The 21,129-nt window shown below is 39.2% G+C and overlaps 1 long non-coding RNA gene across 4 annotated transcripts in view; it reads left to right on the top strand.

The window, feature by feature from the left end:
* Positions 1-21,129, top strand: part of LOC140618154 (uncharacterized) — a 27,869-nt gene extending 6,740 nt beyond the window's left edge. The window contains exons 2-4 of one of the 4 annotated variants that reach the window (XR_012018360.1): positions 12,967-13,227; positions 16,251-16,463; positions 17,922-21,129. This is a non-coding gene — a long non-coding RNA (uncharacterized lncRNA). Of the gene's footprint in view, positions 1-12,966; positions 13,228-13,877; positions 15,560-16,250; positions 16,464-17,613 lie in introns of those variants that run through there. The other 3 variants (XR_012018357.1, XR_012018359.1, XR_012018358.1) reach the window with 3 other exon arrangements.

Here is a 21,129-nt window from a genome sequence, read left to right as displayed (position 1 = left end):
CTGTCAGAATGTACACCTATATCCTCTCTGAAATTCAAGAAAATTCACAAAGAGAATAAAAAATGGAGAAGAAAACTCCATCTAAGGAGAAACCAAGGCATAGTCATAACCCCACCCCAAAGGTCTCTCCAATGTATGCAGAGTGTTTTGCAGAGTGTGTTTGCAGAGTGAAGACCTGTAGGCCCCTCTCTCCAGTCTGCCCAATGCGTGAGCACATTCCAGAGGGGGAGAAAAGGCAGACAGTATATTCATCTGAGAGATGACCACTACATGTTCCTATAAGGCTTTTCATGGGAGAGAAGGTCACTGACATGGGGGCTCATTTAGAGAGAGTAGCTAGTGGACAGGTGGCTTTCCTGCTTGCTTCTTTTTTTCTAACATGTTATTGCATACACCATTGATAAGGAACCAGTGGGAATTGTGCTAGCCCCAGTGGCCAACTTTCTCCCTCTCCTTATCAGTGTTACTTTTGGTGCAACTTTCTGGGGGCTCTGGCCCCAAAATGATTAAGGTCCTATTTTCAGAGATTTGAAGGAGTAAGATATGACCAAGAATACCACACCCAGCTACAGATTCTGTTTGCAAGTAAAAGCAGCAGAATGGCATCCTTAATTACAGAAGAATTAAAGGTGCTATCACCCCAAAAACTTCCCAGAAAACTTAAAGATATAATAATGATGAACCAAATAACTCACCAAAGGAAAAAGTCTGGAGTTATACATAAAAGTCTCTTAAAATCTCTTCTGTGGGACACCTGGGTGTCTCAGTGGTTGAGCATCTGCCTTTGGCTCAGGTCGTGATCCCAGGGACCTGGGATCAAGCCCCTCATCGGACTCCCCGTGGGAATCTGCTTCTCCCTCTGCCTACGTCTCTGCCTCTCTCTCTCTCTCTCTCTCTCTCTCTGTGTCTCTCATGAATAAATGAAATCTTTAAAAAATATCTCTTCTGTGTTTCTCCTCTGGAAACAATTTAACTGCTACAATTCCCCAAAATGTCAAAATAAGTAATCAATAATAATAGTTCAGTGCCAAAGTTAAGTTCAATAATATGGCAGCAAGGAAAGTCATATTGGGGTGCCTAGGTGGTTCAGTCGGTTGAGTGTCCAACTCTTGATTTAGGCTCAGGTCATGATCTCAGCATCCTGGGAATCGAGCCCTTCGAGCCTTTGTCATCTCTGCACTCAACAGGAGTCTCCTAAATAATAATAATAAAAATAAAATAAAATAAAATAAAAAATAAAAAAAGCAAGGAGTCTCCTTAAGGATTATCTCTCCTCCTCTCCTTCTGCCCCTTGCGTGTTCTCTCTCTCTCAAAATAAATAAATAATAAATAAATAAATAAATCTCAAAAAAAAAGTAAAATTGAAGGGTCAAGGGGAATGTGGATGATAAGATTGCTCATGTCATTGTCACAGAGGGCAACAACACATTCTTCTGTTGTTTTTTTTAAGATTTTATTTATTTATTCATGAGAGACACAGAAAGGCAGAGACACAGGCAGAGGGAGAAGCAAGCTCCATGCAGGAAGCCCGATGTGGGACTCGATCCCGGGTCTCCAGGATCACGCCCCGGCCCGAAGGTGGAGCAAACCACTGGGACACCCAGGCTGCCCCTGTTTTAAAATATCTTAAATCTCTCTCTTTCTGTGTGTGTCTCTCAAAGTAAATGAATAAAATCTTTAAAAAAAAAAATTTAAAACAAAGATATTTAAAAGTATATAAACAACCACCAGTGGAAGTAAAATCAGACTTTCGTTTTTCAAAATAATGAAGAGGGAGAGGACAAAAGGTAAAACAAAGAAAGTACAACAACAGAGTAAAGTGTAGGGAAAAAATTTAGTGTGCTGTTGTCCAGGAACTACCTGTCTTCCCCCCAATACCCACTTCAAAGCTAGACTCAGTACTTTGTTGATTCACCAAGAACCAAATGCTCTCTGCAGAGCTTTGGCAAGTAATAGATCATAGTGAAGACTTTGGGGGAAGACGGAAGGGAGCTTGCACCACACCCTACACAGCAAAGAACCTAATGCAATTTTTGTTAAGTAAGACACTTCTTTTCACAGCCAAAATCTCTCTTGGGAGAGATGCCTGGGTGGCTCAGTGGTGGAGCATCTGCCTTCAGCTCATGTGTGTAGCTCAGGGCATGATCCCAGGGTCCTGGGACTGAGTCCTGCCCCGGGGTCCCCTCCAGGGAGCCTGCTTCTCCCTCTGCCTATGTCTCTGCCTCTCTTTGTGTATCTCTCATGAATAAATAAAATCTTTTAAAAAACAAAAACAGAAACCTCTTGGGCTCCCAACTCCCAGATTTTATACATTCTCAGCACTGTGTAGCATAAAGGAATGAAATATCAACATAGCTACATGGATAAATCTCAGAAACAGTGTGGTAAGTGAAAGAAGTAAAAAAAAAAAAAAAAAAAAAAAGTAGCTGCTACATGATTTCAACCATGTAGGAAAATCAAAACTGTAGTGATAGATCAGTGGTCACCTGGGGTTCAGAAAAGGAAGAGAATCCAGTGCAAAGTGCCCAGGAAAATTTCTTAGAGTTATGGTCTCCTCTAAATCTTGGTGGTGGCATTTACAGGATCACATACAAAGTTCACTGAAACTACACAAAATCAGTGAATTATAAAGTATGTGAGTAATACCTCAGGAAAGAAAAGAACTTTTCTTTCTCAGATTACCTAGAAAATAAAACTGTTACATACCAAAATTTGCAGACTATACATAATGCTTTCATTTCTAACAGAAAGCATAAAAATAAGTTAGGCATCAATGTAAGAGTCTGACAAAAAAAAAAATCAAGAGAAAGTAATTAAAATGGTAAAAGCTTGAAATTCATTTGAAAAAAGAACCAAAAGTAAGTCCAGTTAGTTACCAAACACACACACACACACAAATCTCCTAGTTAACAGAATCATCCAAAACGAGAGAGAGGAAGCACAAAAATACAAAATAAGAACTAAGATTGAAGAAGAACCAATGATTGAAAGCAGACCAAGAACCAAGAAAGTGTGGAAAGTTGTCCAAGATTTACCAACAAAGAAATGCCAACCCTGTCACCTCCAAGAGTGAATTCATTCCTTTCTCTTGCTAATTAGTTTCTTGCAGCAAAATCCCTACTCTGAAACTTGCCAAGACCAGAACAAAAAAAGAAATCTGCACCCCAGGCACTCATAGGAATATTGAAACACACTTCCAACAGTTAAATATTAGCAAATGAAATCCAGCAGTCATTCAAACAATAGCATGTTATTTGTTCAATGGTTTTGTGTTTGGAAATTTATTTTAAGTCATATGTTGATAAATAAAACAAACAACAAAATAGTATTTGATGAAATCCAATATTCATTCATGTTTTTTTAATCTTTAGTAAAATGGTAGAAGATGGGTATTTTCCACCAAATGACCCATAGCACCAAGCTTAATGATACCATCCTGGAAGCTGCCCCAGTTAGATATGGGAAAAAGCAAGGATAGCTATTGTTCTTTATTCACCATGGTTCTAAAAGCCTGACTCAATCCAATTAAAGAAGAGAATGAAAAGCACAGTCCACAGAGAAGGAGCCCCTAGTGTCATAATTTGTGGATGCTAAGATTGTATTCTTGAAATTTGAAAGCATCAACTGAAACATTTTTTAGAAACAATCGGAAAACTTAGTAAAGTGACAGTTTATGAAATTAACATACAAAAAACAAAGGCTTAGTGCACCTGGGTGGCTCAGTCAGTTAAGCTTCTGCCTTCCGCTGAGGTCATGACCTCAGGGTTCTGGGATGGAGCTCCACATCGGGCTCCCTGCTCAGCGAGGAGTCTGCTTCTCTCTCGCCCACTGCTCCTCCTCCCTCTCTGCCCATGCCCCCTCCCGAATAAATAAATAAAATCTTAAAAAAAAACCCAAGGCTTTTCTATAATTAAACAGAAACCAGTTAAAAAGAAAATGAAGAAATATTGCAATCATGATAGTTATAAAAACAAATATAATTTATAAGAACATACTTTTTTTTTGAAGTATAGTTGACATACAATGTTATATTACTTTTAAATGTACAGCATAGTGACTTGACAATTCTATACATTACATACACAATAACTCCATGATAGGTGTAAATACCATAAGCCTGTGGTTATATAGTCAAACTAAGACAAAGGACACAAGCATATACAATGGGGAAAAGACAGTCTGTTCAATAAGTGGTGTTGGGAAAACTGGACAGCTACATGCAAAAGAATAAAACTGGACCACTTTCTTCTACCATACACAAGAATAGACTCAAAAGGGAGTAAGGACTTAAATATGAGACCTGAAACCATAAAACTCCTAAAAGAAAACCTAGGCACTCATCTCTTGGACATGGGCCTTGGCAATATTTTTTGGATTTGTCTCCTGAGGCAAGAGAAACAAAAGCAAGAAGGAACTCTTGGGACTACATCAAACTAAAAACCTTTTGCACAGTGAAAGAAACCAACAAAACAAAAAAGCAACCTATTGAATGAGAGAAGGTATTTGCAAATGATATATATGGACATATTCTTGATTAGAAATGTACATGATCAGGGAATCTGGATGGCTCAGTTGGTTAAGCAACTGCCTTCCACTTAGGTCATGATCCTAGGGTTCTGGGATCAAGCTCCACAGTGGGGCTCCCTGCTCAGCAGGGAGTCTACTTCTACTTCTCCCTCTGCCCCTCTCCCTTGCTCATGCTCTCATTCTCTCAAATAAATAAAAAAAATATTTTTAAAAAAGAAATGTACATGATCCATATAAAAGTAACTATAAAAAAATCAAAGAAGCATAAATGATTTGAATAAATAATAGCATCAATAATAATAATAATAACCAACATTTTGTAATTATAGTGTAGGTCCCTATAAGGCTCTACTGGGAGTTGTCGCTGGTAATCCTCCCAGTAACCTGATAAAGCAGGTGTTATAGTTACAAAACTTGGTAACCCCTTAGTGCCCAGGTTCTTGGTCACACCACTTCAAAGAATTAAGAGGTAGATCAGATGAAGAGTGGCAGGCAGCAAAGCAAAGTTTATTGAGCAAGAGTATGAAGTTCCCGGAGAGGAAGTCCTGAGTGAGTTGCCCCCAGAGTGTCTTAGAGGTTTTTATTAGGTCTTTGCAGAACCTTCTTAAGCAATTGGGGTGTTGAGTCCTGCAATCAGGACTTTAGTCACATATCTGTCTACGTGCTGATGTTCTTTTTTTGCTAACATCTGGGGGCTTATGTCTTAACTGCTTCTTGCCCATGATATTGACAAATGCTTTTGTAGTTAATTTGCCTTATTTTAGGACATTTTGCAGAAGTCACTTCTGCAAAGGCTGCAAAGCAGAATGTCAGTGTAGTCCTTTCTAAACTGAAAAACAGGATGTCAGTGCTGTTTTTACTTTAGCTGTCCTGACTCCATATTTCCTTGTTGGGGACCCTAGCCCAAACTACCTAACTGTCCAGCTAACTCCTAACATTATTATTATCTCTGCTTATTGCGGGAAAATGTAACATGGTGAAAAAAAAAGTTGATCCTTCCAATACAAACTGTCTAAAATGCAATCCCAATCAAAACAGCAAGATAATGATTCTGAGTTCCACTGTGAAAATGTAGGCAAGTTACTCATTAGCTCTATGCCTGTTTCTTCACATGCAAAATGGAAAAGTTCTTATAATAAAACATTAAATTAATTAACACATACAAAGTATAACAGCACCTGGCACAGAGTAGGTATGTAACTGTCAGCTCTATTATTATTATTGCCTAGAAGAATATACATGAGAAGAGCCAAGGAAATCCTTGGGGAAGAAATGAGAAGAAGGGCCATATAGGTGGGCCAGCCCTCCTGATATTAAAATATGCTGCAAAGCTACAATATTAATTGTTTAGAAGAAAACAGCATGGAATTGGCAGACTGATGAATACAAAGTACAGAAATAAACTCAAGTTTATTGAGTTAATGAGGATTCAGTACATTATTTAAAGGTGGCACTTCAAAGCAATGAGGAAAATCTGTTATATGAGAAAACCTGTAAGGATGATCTGTTAACCATTTGGAGAAAACAGAGTGAATTCTTAACTCTTTTTCTTTTAATCCAAATTTATTTTACATGAAGCAAAGATTTCAATTTTTAAAGTGTGGACAAAAGCACTATTTTCATCGGTGTACATTTTCTACAAACAAGGAACAGAGAAAGCTTTCCTAAACACCCACATGAATCCTAGAAGTCACAAAGGACATGATAAATAAGTATGACTACATAACAATTTTACATTTCTAAACACTCTACAGATATGTCTGTATTTCCTTAAATGAAATCTTAACAAGATATCTGCAATACAGAGAAGAGGCCAAAAATAACTTGTTAATATACAAAATGTAGGAACAAATCAATTATGAGGAAAATAACTCATTAAAAAATTAGGAAAGTATATGAACAGATTAATTATGGGGGAAAAATACAAATGACCACTAAACATGAAAAGAAGTTCAACCCTCCAAGAATGTAAATTTAAATTACTAATTATACTTTTTGTGTGTTTCCAGATGCCAGAATTTAAGATTGATAAGTAATATTGGCAAGAAGGTAGAAAACCTGTATTCTCCACACCGTTAGTAAGAACACAAATGGATAAATGGATGAACTTTTTTGTTGCGAAATTTGACAATATCTTAAATGTGCCCACTTAGAAGAATTTGTCCAAGAGAAACACTAGCACAAATAGACATGAACAAGGAGGGTTATAGTATAGAAGCATAAGATCAGTTACTATAGTAATTATTTATTACGCTGGAGCAGAAACTGAGGAGTGTCTGGTCCAAACTCTGAGGTCTGTCCCAATACAGGTTGCCAGCACCACATCCTGAACTCTCTGCTCGAGTGTCCCTTAGATCTCCATGGTCAGCTATTGTTTAATGTAGTAACATACAGACTCTTCCAAATTAAGTCCTTCGGGAACTTATGGAGATTGGCCCGGGCTCCCTTCTGAGTACTCCACAACACTTCATTTGGAACACTTAAGACACTTGAGAAACTTCAATGTGCAGACAAGCCATCTGGGGATCTGGCTAAAATGCACATGTTGATATGGCCTGAATGGGCCTGTGATTCCACATTTCTAACCAGCAACGGGGTGATGCTGATTTTGCTGGTCTACGGTCCACAGTTTGAGTAGCAAGGCCATAAAATACACTCCTTTAGTCCGGTTCTTTGCAGACTGAACCTGGTAGGCATCACTCTCTTGACTCCCATTTCCTCTAGCCTGGCTTTGTCATGCCCATTGCATTGAGTTCATAGATCCTTCCCTGGCACCAGATTTCATTGTTTTCACCATCTGTGCTCCTGTAGCACGGGCCAGTAGGAGGTGGCTGCTACTGCTGCAGGTTCCCCTCGAACTTCTCAGCCCAAACTCTGGAAACTTGGAGCTTTGGTGGTGAAAAGAGTTTCCGATTCCAATTTAAGTTTGACTAATTCGTCATTTTTCATCTAGAGAACTGATTCTCTGACCCTGCCTAATCGTGCTCTGTAAAAAAATCCCAAAGCATTTCCTCTTTCATTTTCTTCTCCCTCCCACTTCTTTTTTTTTTAAGATTTATTTATTTATTTATTCATAATAGACGGAGAGAGAGAGAGAGAGAGGGAGAGAGAGAGAGAGGAGAGAGAGACAGACAGGCAGAGACACAGGCAGAGGGAGAAGCAGGCTCCATGCCGGGAGCCCAAGGCGGGACTCGATCCCAGGACTCCAGGATGGTGCCCTGGGCCAAAGGCAGGCACCAAACTGCTGAGCCACCCAGGGATCCCTCTCTCCCACTTCTTGACTTCACTCACCATCACCCCCTGGGCCACTCACAAGAAATCTGTGCCTTAAAGGCTTCTCTGCTGGGTTTGAATTTCAAATATGAAACCCAAGTTCTTTTTTTTTTTTTTTTTTTTTTTTTAAAGATTTTATTTATTTATTCATGATAGTCACACAGAGAGAGAGAGACAGAGAGGCAGAGACACAGGCAGAGGGAGAAGCAGGCTCCATGCAGGGAGCCCGACGTAGGATTCGATCCCGGGTCTCCAGGATCGTGCCCTGGGCCAAAGGCAGGCGCCAAACCGCTGCGCCACCCAGGGATCCCGAAACCCAAGTTCTTAATGATTTCCTTTCTGGCAGATGGTGTTGCTCCAAGACTACTAAGGGACCAAGCAGAAAAGATGGGAGGGATTGTGTGAGAGAGCTGGGGAGCCCCCATATGAAGAGGAAAATCCCACACCTCCTCAGAATTCACAGGTGGGAGCCAGAATGCAGGGGACCTCCTGGAACTCAGAAGAAGCCAGGGTCCAGAGTTGTTCTTTGGGCAGTTTACCTCAAAACTGGGCATTATTTATGTGACAGGAAACCAGGGCCAGAGATTCTATAGCACCCCAGCTGGGGCTTCCCCAGCAATGGCAGTCCAAAGATCTTGTCTACAGCTTGAGTTATAAACCACGTGGAAGATGGAGAAAGGAGCCTCAGGCAATGAGGAGCTTCTCAAAGCCTCTCTTCCTGCACAATAATTTTATGAGAACTTACACGTCAGGGAGAAAGATATCACTTTCAGGCCACCTCCTGTGCCCCATCTGTGCCTCCTTGGAAAATGGCCACAGGTGAAGGCTCCCCTCTGCAGCAAGGCTGCGAACAGATCTGCAGCATCTAGAGAGGAAAAGTATCCCTGTATAAAGGAGCAGCTCTTTGAAGAAAGGAGAAAGAGCCACAGCTGCTCTTCCCCCTCCACAGAGCCCCTACGCTGCTCATCCCAGCCCCTCATCCCTGCCAGAAGGATCACTTCATTATATCAAAAGACATCTCCCATCACCATAGAAGTGAAACTTTCCAGACACATACTTCAGATCTACACCCAATTTTATGACATAACTTCATCTCTCCAACAGTTTTTTTTTTAAGATTTTATATATTTATTCATTAGAGACACAGAGAGAGGCTGAGACATAGAGGGAGAAGCAGGGTCCCCGCATGGGGCTCCATCCCAAGATGGGATCACACCCTGAGCTGAAAGCAGACCCTCAACCACTGAGCTACTCAGGTGCCCCAACTATGGGTTGTATAAATGTCTCTCTTATCACAAAGGATTTCAAAGAAATTCTGCCTTACAAGCTGTATTGTAGTGTCACTGTGTCAGATATATGGCATATTCTCTGCAATTGGGAAATTTAGGAGGTTCAAGGCTCATGTAATCCCATAGTTTATGGGATTTTAGTTTATACTTTCTGACTATAAACATCTGGACTTATGTTTGCTTCTTCTTTTTTTTTTTTTTAAAGATTTTACTTATTTATTCATGAGAGACACAAAGAGAGAGAGAGAGAGGCAGAAACACAGACAAAGGGAGAAGCAGGCTCTATGCATGTAGCCCCATGTGGGACTCGATCCCAGGACTCCAGAATCACACACTGAGCCGAAAGCAGATACCCAACCGCTGAGCCACCCAGGCGTCCCTTATGTTTGCTTCCTTAATGCATTCTCCACTCAGCAGCTATGGTGTCACCCAGAGGCATACACCACACTATACGTCCTCCCTGCCAAAGGCCGCTCTGGCTGCTGCTCAGTACATGAAACAAACCTCACCTCCAGCACCGGCACCTGCTGCTCCTGTGCCGGCAACACAGATTTCCCAGGTGCCTGGGGGGCTTGCCTCTCGTTTCCTTCTAGTATCTACTCAGACAGGAAGAAGCCATCACTAGAGATGTGAATTTGGGTGTCACCAGCAAAGGGATATTGTTTAAAACCATGGGTCTAGATGAGATGACTGGAAGCAAACAGAGACTTCAGCTGTAGTCCTGGGGCACTCGTCCCCATACCCCAACAGTAGGGAAGCAGAGGCAGCAAGAGAGGGAGAGGAGAGACTAGGAATGTGGGACTCCAGAATCCAAGGGAAGAGCTTTTCTTGAGGAGGACAGAGTGATCATTGTGTCCAGGTAACAACAGCAGCTTGGAAGCACAGATGGGCAAACACAGGCAGAATGAGAGAGAAGACCCCAAAATGACATTTTTGCTAGTTTCCAAAGCAGGTGGGTGAGAAATAAATAATACAAATAACAACCCAAGGAAGCCAAGTCCCAAGCTTGCAATGGGGTAAGTGGTAAGCCTACCCAAATGGCACCTATGAATGCTCAAAAGTCTGAGAAATTGGTGACACCTGGTCTCTCTGGAAGCGGTGATGCAGAAAAAGCCTAAGGCAAAAAAGATTGGTCGAAATTCTAACAAGTGATCAGATCCTCAGATCACCCCAATTCTGTTCAGCCAGGTCACTAGACTTCTACCCTCCCCTACAGATGACCGGACCCTTAATTCCTGAAGAGACTGACTAGAGGTCGGGTGAGGAGATTCCAAACCCCATAGAAAGCAGGGTTGCCACACTGAAAACAAAGGAATCATATGAAGGTGGGCATTCTGGATGCTGACACAGCCTTCACTCAGCCTTGCTGCCCATGCAGTTCTCAGGATGCCAGCTCCCATCCGAACAGGAAGCAGAAAGGTGTCCAGAGCAAAGACTCAGACATCTGAAGCCAACAAGCCCCACTTTCCCATTCAGAGCTTCCAGTCAGCTGCTAAGTGTTCACTCTTAAATGTGTGCAGACAGCAAGATGTCTTAGGAAGGCATCTACCATGAAAGGCAAATCCAACACAGACACAAAACAATCAGTGGGAGAGAAACTATGTTAAACTAATATTATCATTCATATCCTTAGGGGATAAGAGAAGAAATATTACCTGTGAAATGATAACAGGATACCATGAACAACATTGGTCCAGAGAACAAAAAGAATACTTAGGAAGTAAAATCATGGCAACAAGACCTCATGAGTCACGAAATTGAAGCAGTGAAAGATAAAAGTTGAGGAAGCCTCCAGAAAGAAGAGTGAAAAACACAAAGAAATGGAAAGCATAGGAGAAAAATAAGAAAAAACCAGCTTAGCAGACCCAGTGTCTGATGAATAGTACTCTATAAAAAAGGACAGAGAAACGAGGGGAAGAAATCATCAAATAAACAATTTAAGCAGATTTTCCAGAACTAAATAATGTGAATTTCCAGACCATGAATACTCAGCACAAAAAAAAAAAAAAAAAAAAAACTGACTCACCCCAAAGCACATCATTGTGGAATTTAAGAACACTGGAGACAAAGAGAATGAATATCCTACAAGTGTCCGGAGAGGAGAACAGGGCACCCACAGGAGGCCAGGAATCAGAATGGATTCAGACTTCTCAAAAGCAACACTGGAAGCCAGAAACAAGGAAGTAATGCCTACCAAAAGTCTAAAGGAAAAATATAGTCAACCTAAAATTCTATATCCAATGAAACTAAGAATCAAATTTGAGGTTGGAATACAGACATTTTCAGAAATACAATAACTCAAAACATTTACCTCCAAGATCCTCTATGTTAGGAAACCACTAGTGAATGCAGTTGGGGAAATATAATTAAAAACAGAATCTTGGGCAGCCCCGGTGGCGCAGCAGTTTGGCGCTGCCTGCAGCCCAGGGCATGATCCTGGAGTCCTGGGATGGAGTCCCACAGTCAGGCTCTCTGCATGGAGCTTGCTTCTCCCTCTGCCTGTGTCTCTGCCTCTCTCTCTCTCTCTCTCTGCATCTCTATGAATAAATAAATAAATAAAATCTTTAAAAAAATTTTTTAATCTTAAAAAATAATAATGAAAATAAAAAAATAAAAAACAAAAATCTTCTAAAAAAAACAAAAACAAAAACAAAAATCTTCTAGGAAACCCTCTCCACAAAAGTAATACTGAATAAACTTTAAACAGAATGTGATGCACATCACAGTCAATCTGCTGAGAGACTACAAAAACAGAAAAAAAACTTGCCCTTTTATTTAGCCAAAGAGATGGGAGCCATTATATGCATGGTTTCAAGATAAACAATAATTAGTCCTCAAGGAAGAGGACTAATTTGTCACACATAGTTTTTCCTAAATTCACCCGGTAATTGGACTGGTTGTTTATGTTTGCTAATTATAATTAGCTTTATCCAAAGGAAAAACAAACTTGTTCTATCTTTGTGACAGGAAGTCTTTTTACAACTTGGAATGAGGGTCGTCCCCTCCCACAGAAACTGGGAGATAGGAATGTTCTCTCCCTTGATAGTTTCATTTCAAAGAGATGGCTCCTAGATCCTTGATAAGAGACATTCCTGGGTCAGAAAGCTGGCAAGAGGTTTTTTTTCCTTCTGATAAGGTTTACATACATATCCTAGAAAGAACTAAAGTTTTCTAAGGTAAATGCTCCAAGAAAAGTGAAAGGAGGAATTCTTTTACTTTCAACAAGGAGAATTAAGCCTTTATTTTTAATTTATTTTTTATTCAAGTATAGTTAACATACAGTGCTATGTCAGTTTCAGGTGTATAATACTCAACAATTGTATACATTTCTCAGTGCTCTTCAAGATAAGTGTATTCTTGGGGCACCTGGGTGACTCAGTCATTTAAGGGTCCAACTGTTGATTTCCATTCTGGTCATGATTTCAAGGTCATGAGATCAAGTCCCACATCTTCAGGGCAGGAGCCCACTTAAGGTAAGATTTTCTCTCTCCCTCTCCCTCTGGCCCTCCCTTCACTGCTCACAGGCTCTCATTCTCTCTCAAAAAAAAAAAAAAAATGTATTCTTAATCCTCTTTATCTATTTCACCTTTTAAGTCTTTATCTTTTTTTTTTTAGATTTTATTTATTTATTTATTTATTTATTTATTTATTTATTTATTTATTTATTCATGACAGAGAGAGAGAGGCAGAGACACAGACAGAGGGAGAAGCAGGCTCCATGCAGGGAGCCTGATATGGAACTTGATCCCAGGACCCCGGGATCACACCCTGGGCTGAAGGCAGCACTAAACCACTGAGCCACCAGGGCTGTTCTAAGCCTTTATCTTCTAAATAAAGCTTTTAAACCTCTATTTTTAATTTTTATTTGTCTTTATAGTGTATTCCACCACAATGAGAAAGTAAATCAAGGAAGAGAAAGACAAGGGTCACCCAAAAGAGGAGATCAACCATGGGAGAGGCTAAGGTAATCCTCAGGATGGTGGAAGAGGAAGATTCAGGATGACGGCTGTGCAGACAGAAGCCATGAGAAAACTTTGGGAGAGTCTTTTTCAGGAAAAAGGAAATTATGCGTTCCAGATGCATCTGAATGCACTGAGAGATTTAAAGAACTGGAGAAGAGTTTGGGGCTGGATTCATGGTAATACAAGAAATATTTAGCAAATAATGCATAATTATTAACTCTAGGAAGACAAATAGTTGGATAGGAAAGGAAAAATAATCATAGTTTAGTACATGGCTCCTTTGTGAGTAAAATTTTCAGATCACGGCACTTCAAAAAATTGATCTATGTAAAATTACAATATATCTCTCCTGGAATGATGGGGTGAGGACAGGAAGAGTAAGGCTGAATGTGGGAGATTGGAAAGGCAAGGAGACATAAATTTTCATTTTCTATAATAGGATGTCAGAGGTAATATTTACAATTGAAAAATCAAGGAGTGGCAATGGAAGCATGTTATTGGGAATACAGAGATAATACCAAACATAATATCTAAAGGAGATGAAAGTATTTGCTTCTAAAAAAAAAAAGAAGCTGGAGATCTGCTCATCTCCTCAAAAATACTGCGCAATTATTTGATTGCATAAACTAGTATGCATATTTTGGTCAAAATGGGAAGTCAAATTATAAGCAAAATAATTCAGAATTTATTAAGTTGGCCACTGCATTCCCAAGGATTGGAGAGGAATAAATATGATCCTTATCTTTGTGGAGTACAGAATGAAAAAGAAAAAACTTATAACACGGTATGATAAAAATGCTGTACTAAAAGTATTTTTTTTTTTAAGTTTACTAGGTATTTGAAGACACTGGCGACATTTTGTTTGCATCTCCATTATCCTGTGTAGTGCCTGGCAGGCGGGGGTATGTTGGGGACAGGTGAACAAATGAAGATATATACACATGCATGTTGCACTAGAAACAGAAAACAGAATATTTTCCTATATTTATATGGAGGAGGAAAACAAATCCAGGAAGACTTTATGGCAGATGTGATATTTGAATATGGAACTGGAAGTATACTAAGAATTTCTCCAGGTGGGCAAAGATGGGGAGAATATGCAAAGCAGGGAGAACGATTTATATAAAAAAGATGAGCGAGTAGCATGATATCAGTTAGTGTATCAACAATAATGCTGCATAACAAACCACCCAAAGCTCAGTGGCACCCAACACTATATATATTTTTACTCATAGAGTTGCACATCAGCTGAGATTGGACTGGCAGGCTGAGTTTTTAACAGGTTCAGATCTTACCTGCAGTAAAGTCCAAAAGTGTTTCATCCCCTTTGGACCAAGAACTGTGATATATGAGGCAGGCTCTTCTTGCGACAGAGACGGGAGAGCAAGAAGACAAGCACATTTCAAGTCTCTAGACATACCGTATCCACTAATAGAAACATTGGCTAGAATAATTTACATGAACAAGCCCAGCATCAATGGGTTGGAGAATTATATTCCTCCTCCACTGGAGGTTGCTGAAAGTGATTCCTGAATAAAAGTCTAGATTTACAAGTGTTGGGCAATAGCCATAAATGCATATAACTTTTGGAGACTTTCTATTTGCATTTCCCTCAAGAGTAAAAGTTACTCAACCAGAATGAGCCACATGGAGCTACTGAACATTTACAATGTGTGGCAGGTGTGATGGAGGAACTGAATTTTAGTTTTATTTAATTTGTACTCATTTAAATGTCATGTGGCTTATAGCTACCAGATGGAACATGCAGCTGTAAACACCACAGTTAAAGCTGATATTTTGATCTGAGGATTTGTTTTACGAAGTCATGTCCGAAATTGTCATCTTCTGCACATATATTTTTTGTTCTGTCATGAATTTTAGGATTCACTTTTACTATGTACTTGTTCTTTGTGAAGATTGGAAAAGACCTTGAGGGCTACGTGGGCCAAATTAATTCAATTCCTGAGCAAAAACTGCCTCCCTGACCACCTCCAGACCTTCTTGCCAATGTGTGTCTCTGGGAGAAGAAAAGCTAGGAGAGGATGTGGACCAATCAAAATAAATCCAGCAACATCATTAGAAAAATAACACAAAAAATATAAGAATAAAAGAAAAAATTCCAAGTGGATCCCTCTTATGATGGTCATCAGAGGGTCACACAGGAAAATTATTTCTTATCTGAATAATCTTGTGTTTTTGCCACATACAATTTACATTTACAAATTCCACAAATATTATCATTTCTGGGAAGGAATAGAACAATGCTGGCCAATAAACGGAAAGGCAGCATGCGTAAGAATCCTTCCATACCACTGTTTCAGGACCAAAGTCTAAGAAAGGAGAAAAATACTAATAAGAATGTAGATTTCCTTCTCTTTCTAATTTCTTAGTCTCTATTCTTTAAAGGAAAAAGAGATGGAGCAGAAATTGAGAAAATTGTGCAACAGAATTTCCATACCGGATACACACCGAGTTTCTTACAAATAAAGACCACATTGAAGAAGGAAACATTACACGGGCAAAGTGTATTTCACAAAAAGGAAAAGGAATTTCAAAGAGAAAGAAGACAGTCTCTAACAGAGTTCTGATCAGAAAAATAACTCTGGAATTTCTATAGTTTCCATTCTGCTTTCTATCATAATTCCATATAACTCTCCGGCTCATTTAGAAGGGAAAATATCTAGACTATTCCAGGCTGAATACAATATTCACAAGGATTACCAGAAACACAGGATGTAAAATCAGTAATAGCAGTAGCTGGGTTCCTCATACAAATAAGAAAAAGAGACCAAGAAACCAATAGGCAATAATTTAGAAGTTTGTTAGGAAATGTGTCCTCTTTACTTTGTCCCTTGAGGCTCTTTGCAAAAGCCAAGATTCCACATCTTAATGTTGCAGCAATCAACAAGCTTTCATCCTTAATTAAAACAATTAAATGCCATTTTCACTTATCAAATTGGCAATCATTGGGGGAAAAATGTAATACCATGCTGGGGAATTTAGAACCCCCTTTTCTACGAGTGTAAAGTGGTACAACTACTCTGGCTGCATGCTTCAGAAGCTTAAAAATGTGCTTATCCTTTCCGCAGGATCTATCCCTGGCAACTTACTTAGCTGCAAGGATGTTCTTCCCAGCAATATAATAGAGTGCTATGCAAAAATGGTACTGCATCCTATATTGGGTTTCTTTGTTTTTCAGGATTGTATTTATTTATTGGAGATAGAAAGAACACATGAGCTGGAGGGAGGGGGAGAGAGAATCTGAAGCAGACATCATGCTGAGTTACAGAGCCCAATGCAAGGCTTTATCTCACCACCTGGAGATCATGAGGTCATGATGGGAAACCAAGAGCTGGTTGCTTAACTGATTGAGTCACCCAGGCGCCCCGCATAATGGGGTGAGAAGGGAAAGGTGGGTTACCAGTAAAAATTATGATTGTATTTGTGTAAGTAAAAATTATATGTACACTAAAAGTAATATGAAAGGGGTAGAATTATTAACAGTTTTATTTTCTGTATACCTACATTTTCTATACAAAATTCTAGTTTTTGTACATATGATATTTTGAGAACATTGCTTTCGCAAGAAAATTTTAATACATATTTATGATCATAAAAAAGGAAAAGGGGGGAACTGATTGATTTAGAAGATCTAATTATCTTTACTAAAGGATCCAGGAACGGAACAGCATCCCACCTAGTAAGCAGAGGGGAGCTCCCGGGGCTTGCTAGATGTTTTAAATGCTGCTGCCTGAGGCCCAGGTACCTCCTGTGTGGCTGTTCTCATCTACTGTTTCATTATAACAAACCACCTTTGCTGGAGCCATGCTGAGTGGGCTGCTTTCCTTGTTCTCTAAGACTGTATCACCCAGAGGTACTGGCCACAGAGTAAACCATGTGTCGTAGTATTCCAGCATCATCACCTCCATCCACAAAGTCTTTAAGACTTGTGGAAATAAACATAAATTCTCAACATCTGGAATGGTCGCGAGCATCTTATATTCTTTGCACGAGAGGGTTAAGCGAGGCCTCCTGTCATCTCAGACAGACCATTGCCAAGAAGACGGATGTTTAGAATTGGATTTGAGCCACAGGGATGACAACATTCCCCTGCACTCATTTCTACCTCCCCAAGATATAATTTAAGTAGGTCTGGAGACCTGACTGCCTTTAATGCACATGAGGGTTGCTGACTCCCCCTTTAACTTTGGACCTCTGAGCCCTCCCGGGCTCACTCCACATTTTTCCACTCAAGATTCTTCTCCCCTAGCAGAAAACTCAGAAACAAAAAAGGAACAAGTATAAATCAGACTGGTCAGAGTAGTTCTTCAGATCGCTTCAAATGGCAGCATTTCCAATCCTGGTTGGTCCTTTTTACTTTATTCAATGGAAAAAAAGAACAAACCCTCTTGAGTATGAGTTTTGACAAAACCTCCAAGCATTTTTACAATCAGATTATTTATTTTGCACTTCAATTTTGCTTCCACATCATGCCATGATCTGTTTACGTGTGTGTGTGTGTTTCAAATGTCACTGCTTAAGAATTTTCTGGCATTTTCCAGGGTTGCCCCAAGCAAGCAATTGTGTTAGCAAGAGTGAGATGGAAAAGGAAAGAATTACAGGACAGCAAAACAGAAGTGAAGTGAGCCAAGTTTTCCCGAAGTACACTCCAAAAGAGAAGTGGGCCAGTCAAGAGATACAAAGGCCACAAAAACTCCAGGGCGAGGGCTTATATCAATTTTTTCTTTTAGGTGGGTCCTAGGGTTGCAATATCTGAGTGTGTTTGGCCTGGATTATGGAATAATTAGCCAACTACCCATATCCTTTCCCAAGATGCCTTCAAGATATCTCAAGATTATTTCTATTCTAGAGACACAGTTCAGATGAGGACAAGGGACTGCTTTCTGCAAAAGTGCAGCAAACACAAGAAATTTAACTCTTCCTCTGCCTGGATGTTGTGACCACAGACTGACTGCTAAATGGGTGGGGTTGGGTGGTCCCTCAGTTGAGGCTCCTTGTCAGGACGTCTAAGGTCCATCCGCCTATCACTCATGCCTAGCTCCCTGCCTGAAAATTACAACTGACATAAAGCCAACCCTGGTCTCAGTTCTGTCTTAGCATAAAGCACCATTCAAAGAAATAACAGTCCATCAGAAAACTAAAACAGTTAAAATCTGTATATGCCTCTCAAAAAAATAGCACAGGACAAGTACACGAAGTTTCTGAAACCAAGAGAGAGAATATAATCTGGGCTAGGGTCTGATGGTGCAGACTTAGAATATTAATGAACAAGGCACCACTGGAAATCATGCCATGGGCTTTCAGGAAAAGCACATGTGGTCAGTGCAGCAGGCCTGGAAGCTGAATCTGGCTGGAAATACTCAAAGGAAAAAGAGAAGATTCCAGCTAAGGGAGAAGGCACAAAGGCAGGGCTGCTGAAGACTGGTCTAGCTGCGGGGACCACTATGACGTGAATGGTGCTTGCAGATGTGCTGTGCAAACCAACATCTGAGAATATGGATCTCCAAATGCATGAGGGAGTGACTTGCCTTACAAAATGAGTGTTTGAAAAGTTCATATCTTTTTGACGTGTTTTTACACTTTTGTTCCCCAAATCAAATTACAGGCAAATTTTCAGGAACCTATCAAAAGCAAGGTCCATTCACAATGTACTTGAGAATAACCTCAAGGGTAATTATAGCATAAACAAATCATGTTTGTGTTAGCAGAGATAGGAGAAGAGAACTCAAGGGGAAATTTGCTTTCTTTATAAATGCTGCTGGGTTTTTTTGTTTTTTTTTTCATCTTTTCACCCATCTTCCCACCCACCTCCCCTCTGGGGACTATCAATCTGTTCTCTGAAGTTAAGAGTCTGTTTCTTGGTTTGTCTCTATTTCCCCCTTTGCTCATTTGTTTCTTAAATTCCACATATGAGCGAAATCATATGATACTTGTCTTTCTCTGACTTATTTTACTTGACATTCTACTCTCTAGCACCATCCATGTTGTTGCAAATGGCAAGATACATTCTTTTTTTTACAGCTGAACAATATTTTATTGTATAAAAAATGTTTTATATATTTAATTATATATATTATATATATATATATATAAATACACATACATACCACATCTTCCTTATCCATTCATCAATCAATGGACACTTAGTCTGCTTCCCTATCTTAGCTATTGTAAACAATGCTGCTATAAACACAGGGGTGCGTGTGTCCCCTTCAGTTTCTGTTTTTGTATCTTTTGGGTAAATAAATACCCAGTGGTGTGACTAGTGGATCTTATGACAGTTTTATTTTTAACTTTTTGAGGAACCTCCAGACTGTTTCCACATTGGTTGCACTAGTTTGCATTCCCACCAACAGTGCAGGAGGGTCCCTTTTTCTCCACATTCTCACCAACATATGATCATATAGTTCCTATTCTTTCTCTTACTGATGTGATGTATCATGTTGGCTGATTTGTGAATATTGAACCACACTTGCAACTCAGGAATAAATCCCATTTGATCACGTGAATGATTTTTTTTTAATGTGTTGTTGGATTCTGTTTGCTAGTGCTTGGTAGAGGATTTTTGCATCTATGTTCATCAGAGATATTGGCCTGTAGTTCTGGTTTTTTGTTGTTGTTGTTGTTGTTTTTCTGTTTTTATGTTTTTTTGTTTTTGTTTTTGTTTTTTGTAGTTCTGGTTTTTACGGTGTCTTTATCTGGTTTTGGTGTCAGGGTAATTCTGGCCTCATAAAATGAATTTGGAGGTTTTCTTTCCTTTTCTATTTTTTTGGAATAGTTTAAGAATAGGTATTAACTCTTCCCTAAATGTTTGGTAAAACTCACCTGTGAAGTCATCTTGCCCCAGATTTTGTTTGTTGGCATTTTTTTTTATTATAGATTCAATTTCTTTGCTGATAGTCAGTCTGTTTAAATTTCTTATTTATTCCTGTTTCAGTTTTGGTAGCTTATATGTTTCTAGAAATTTATCCATTTCTTCTAGGCTGTCCAATTTGTTGGCATATAGTTTTTCATAATATTCTCTTCTAATTGTTTGTATATTTGTGGTGTTGGCTGTTATTCCTCTTCTCTCATTTGTGATTTTATTTATTTGGGTCCTTTCTCTTTTTTTCTTGATAAGTCTGGTTTGTCAAAATGATTGATTTTCTTCAAAGAACCAGATCCTAGTTTCATTGATCTATTCTACTGTTGTTGTTTTTTTGTTGTTGTTGTTTTTTAGTTTCTTTATTATTTATTTCTGCTCTAATATTTATTATTTCCTTCCTTCTGCTGGTTTTAGGTTTTGTTTGTTGTTCTTTTTCTAGATCCTTCAGGTGTAAGGTCAGGTTTATTTGATATTTTTCTTGCTTCTTGAAGTAGCTCTGTCTTGCTTGCTATAAACTTCCCTCTTTAGAACAGTTGTTGCTGTATCCCAAAGACTTTGTACCGTTGTGTTTTCATTTTCATTTGTTTTCATGTATTTTTTAATTTCCTCTTTGATTTCTTAGTTAACCCATTCATTGTTTCACAGCATATTACTTAACCTCCAGGTATGTGTAGTCTTTCCAGATTTTTTTCTTGTGATTGACTTCAAGTTTCATAGCGTTGTGGTCAGAAAAGATGCATGGTATGATTTTGATCTTTCCGAATTTGTTGAGGCCAGTTTTGTGGTTTAACAGGTGATCTATTCTGGAGAATGTCCTATGTGCATTTGAAAAGAATGTATTCTGCTGTTTTAGGATGGGATATTCTGAATATATCTGTTAAATCCATCTTGTCCAGTATGTCATTCAAAGCCATTATTTCCTTGTTGGTTATCTGTATGGACTATATGTTCATTGATGTAGGTGGGCATTAAAGTCCCCTACTATTATTGCATTATTATTAGTTCCTTTATATTTGTTATTAACTATTTTATGTATTTGGGTGGTCCCATGTTGGGTGCATAAATATTTACAATTGTTATATCTTATTATCGGTTTGTCCCCTTTATTATTATACAGTCTCTTGTGACAGTCTTTGTTTGTTTTTTAAGATTTTATTTACTTATGAGAGACACATTGAGAGAGAGAAAGAGA

Source organism: Canis lupus, chromosome 26 (assembly GCF_048164855.1).
Source record: "Canis lupus baileyi chromosome 26, mCanLup2.hap1, whole genome shotgun sequence".
Lineage (NCBI taxonomy): Eukaryota > Metazoa > Chordata > Mammalia > Carnivora > Canidae > Canis > Canis lupus.
Note: the sequence above shows the minus strand (reverse complement) of the source record. Positions and strands in the feature narration are given on the sequence as shown.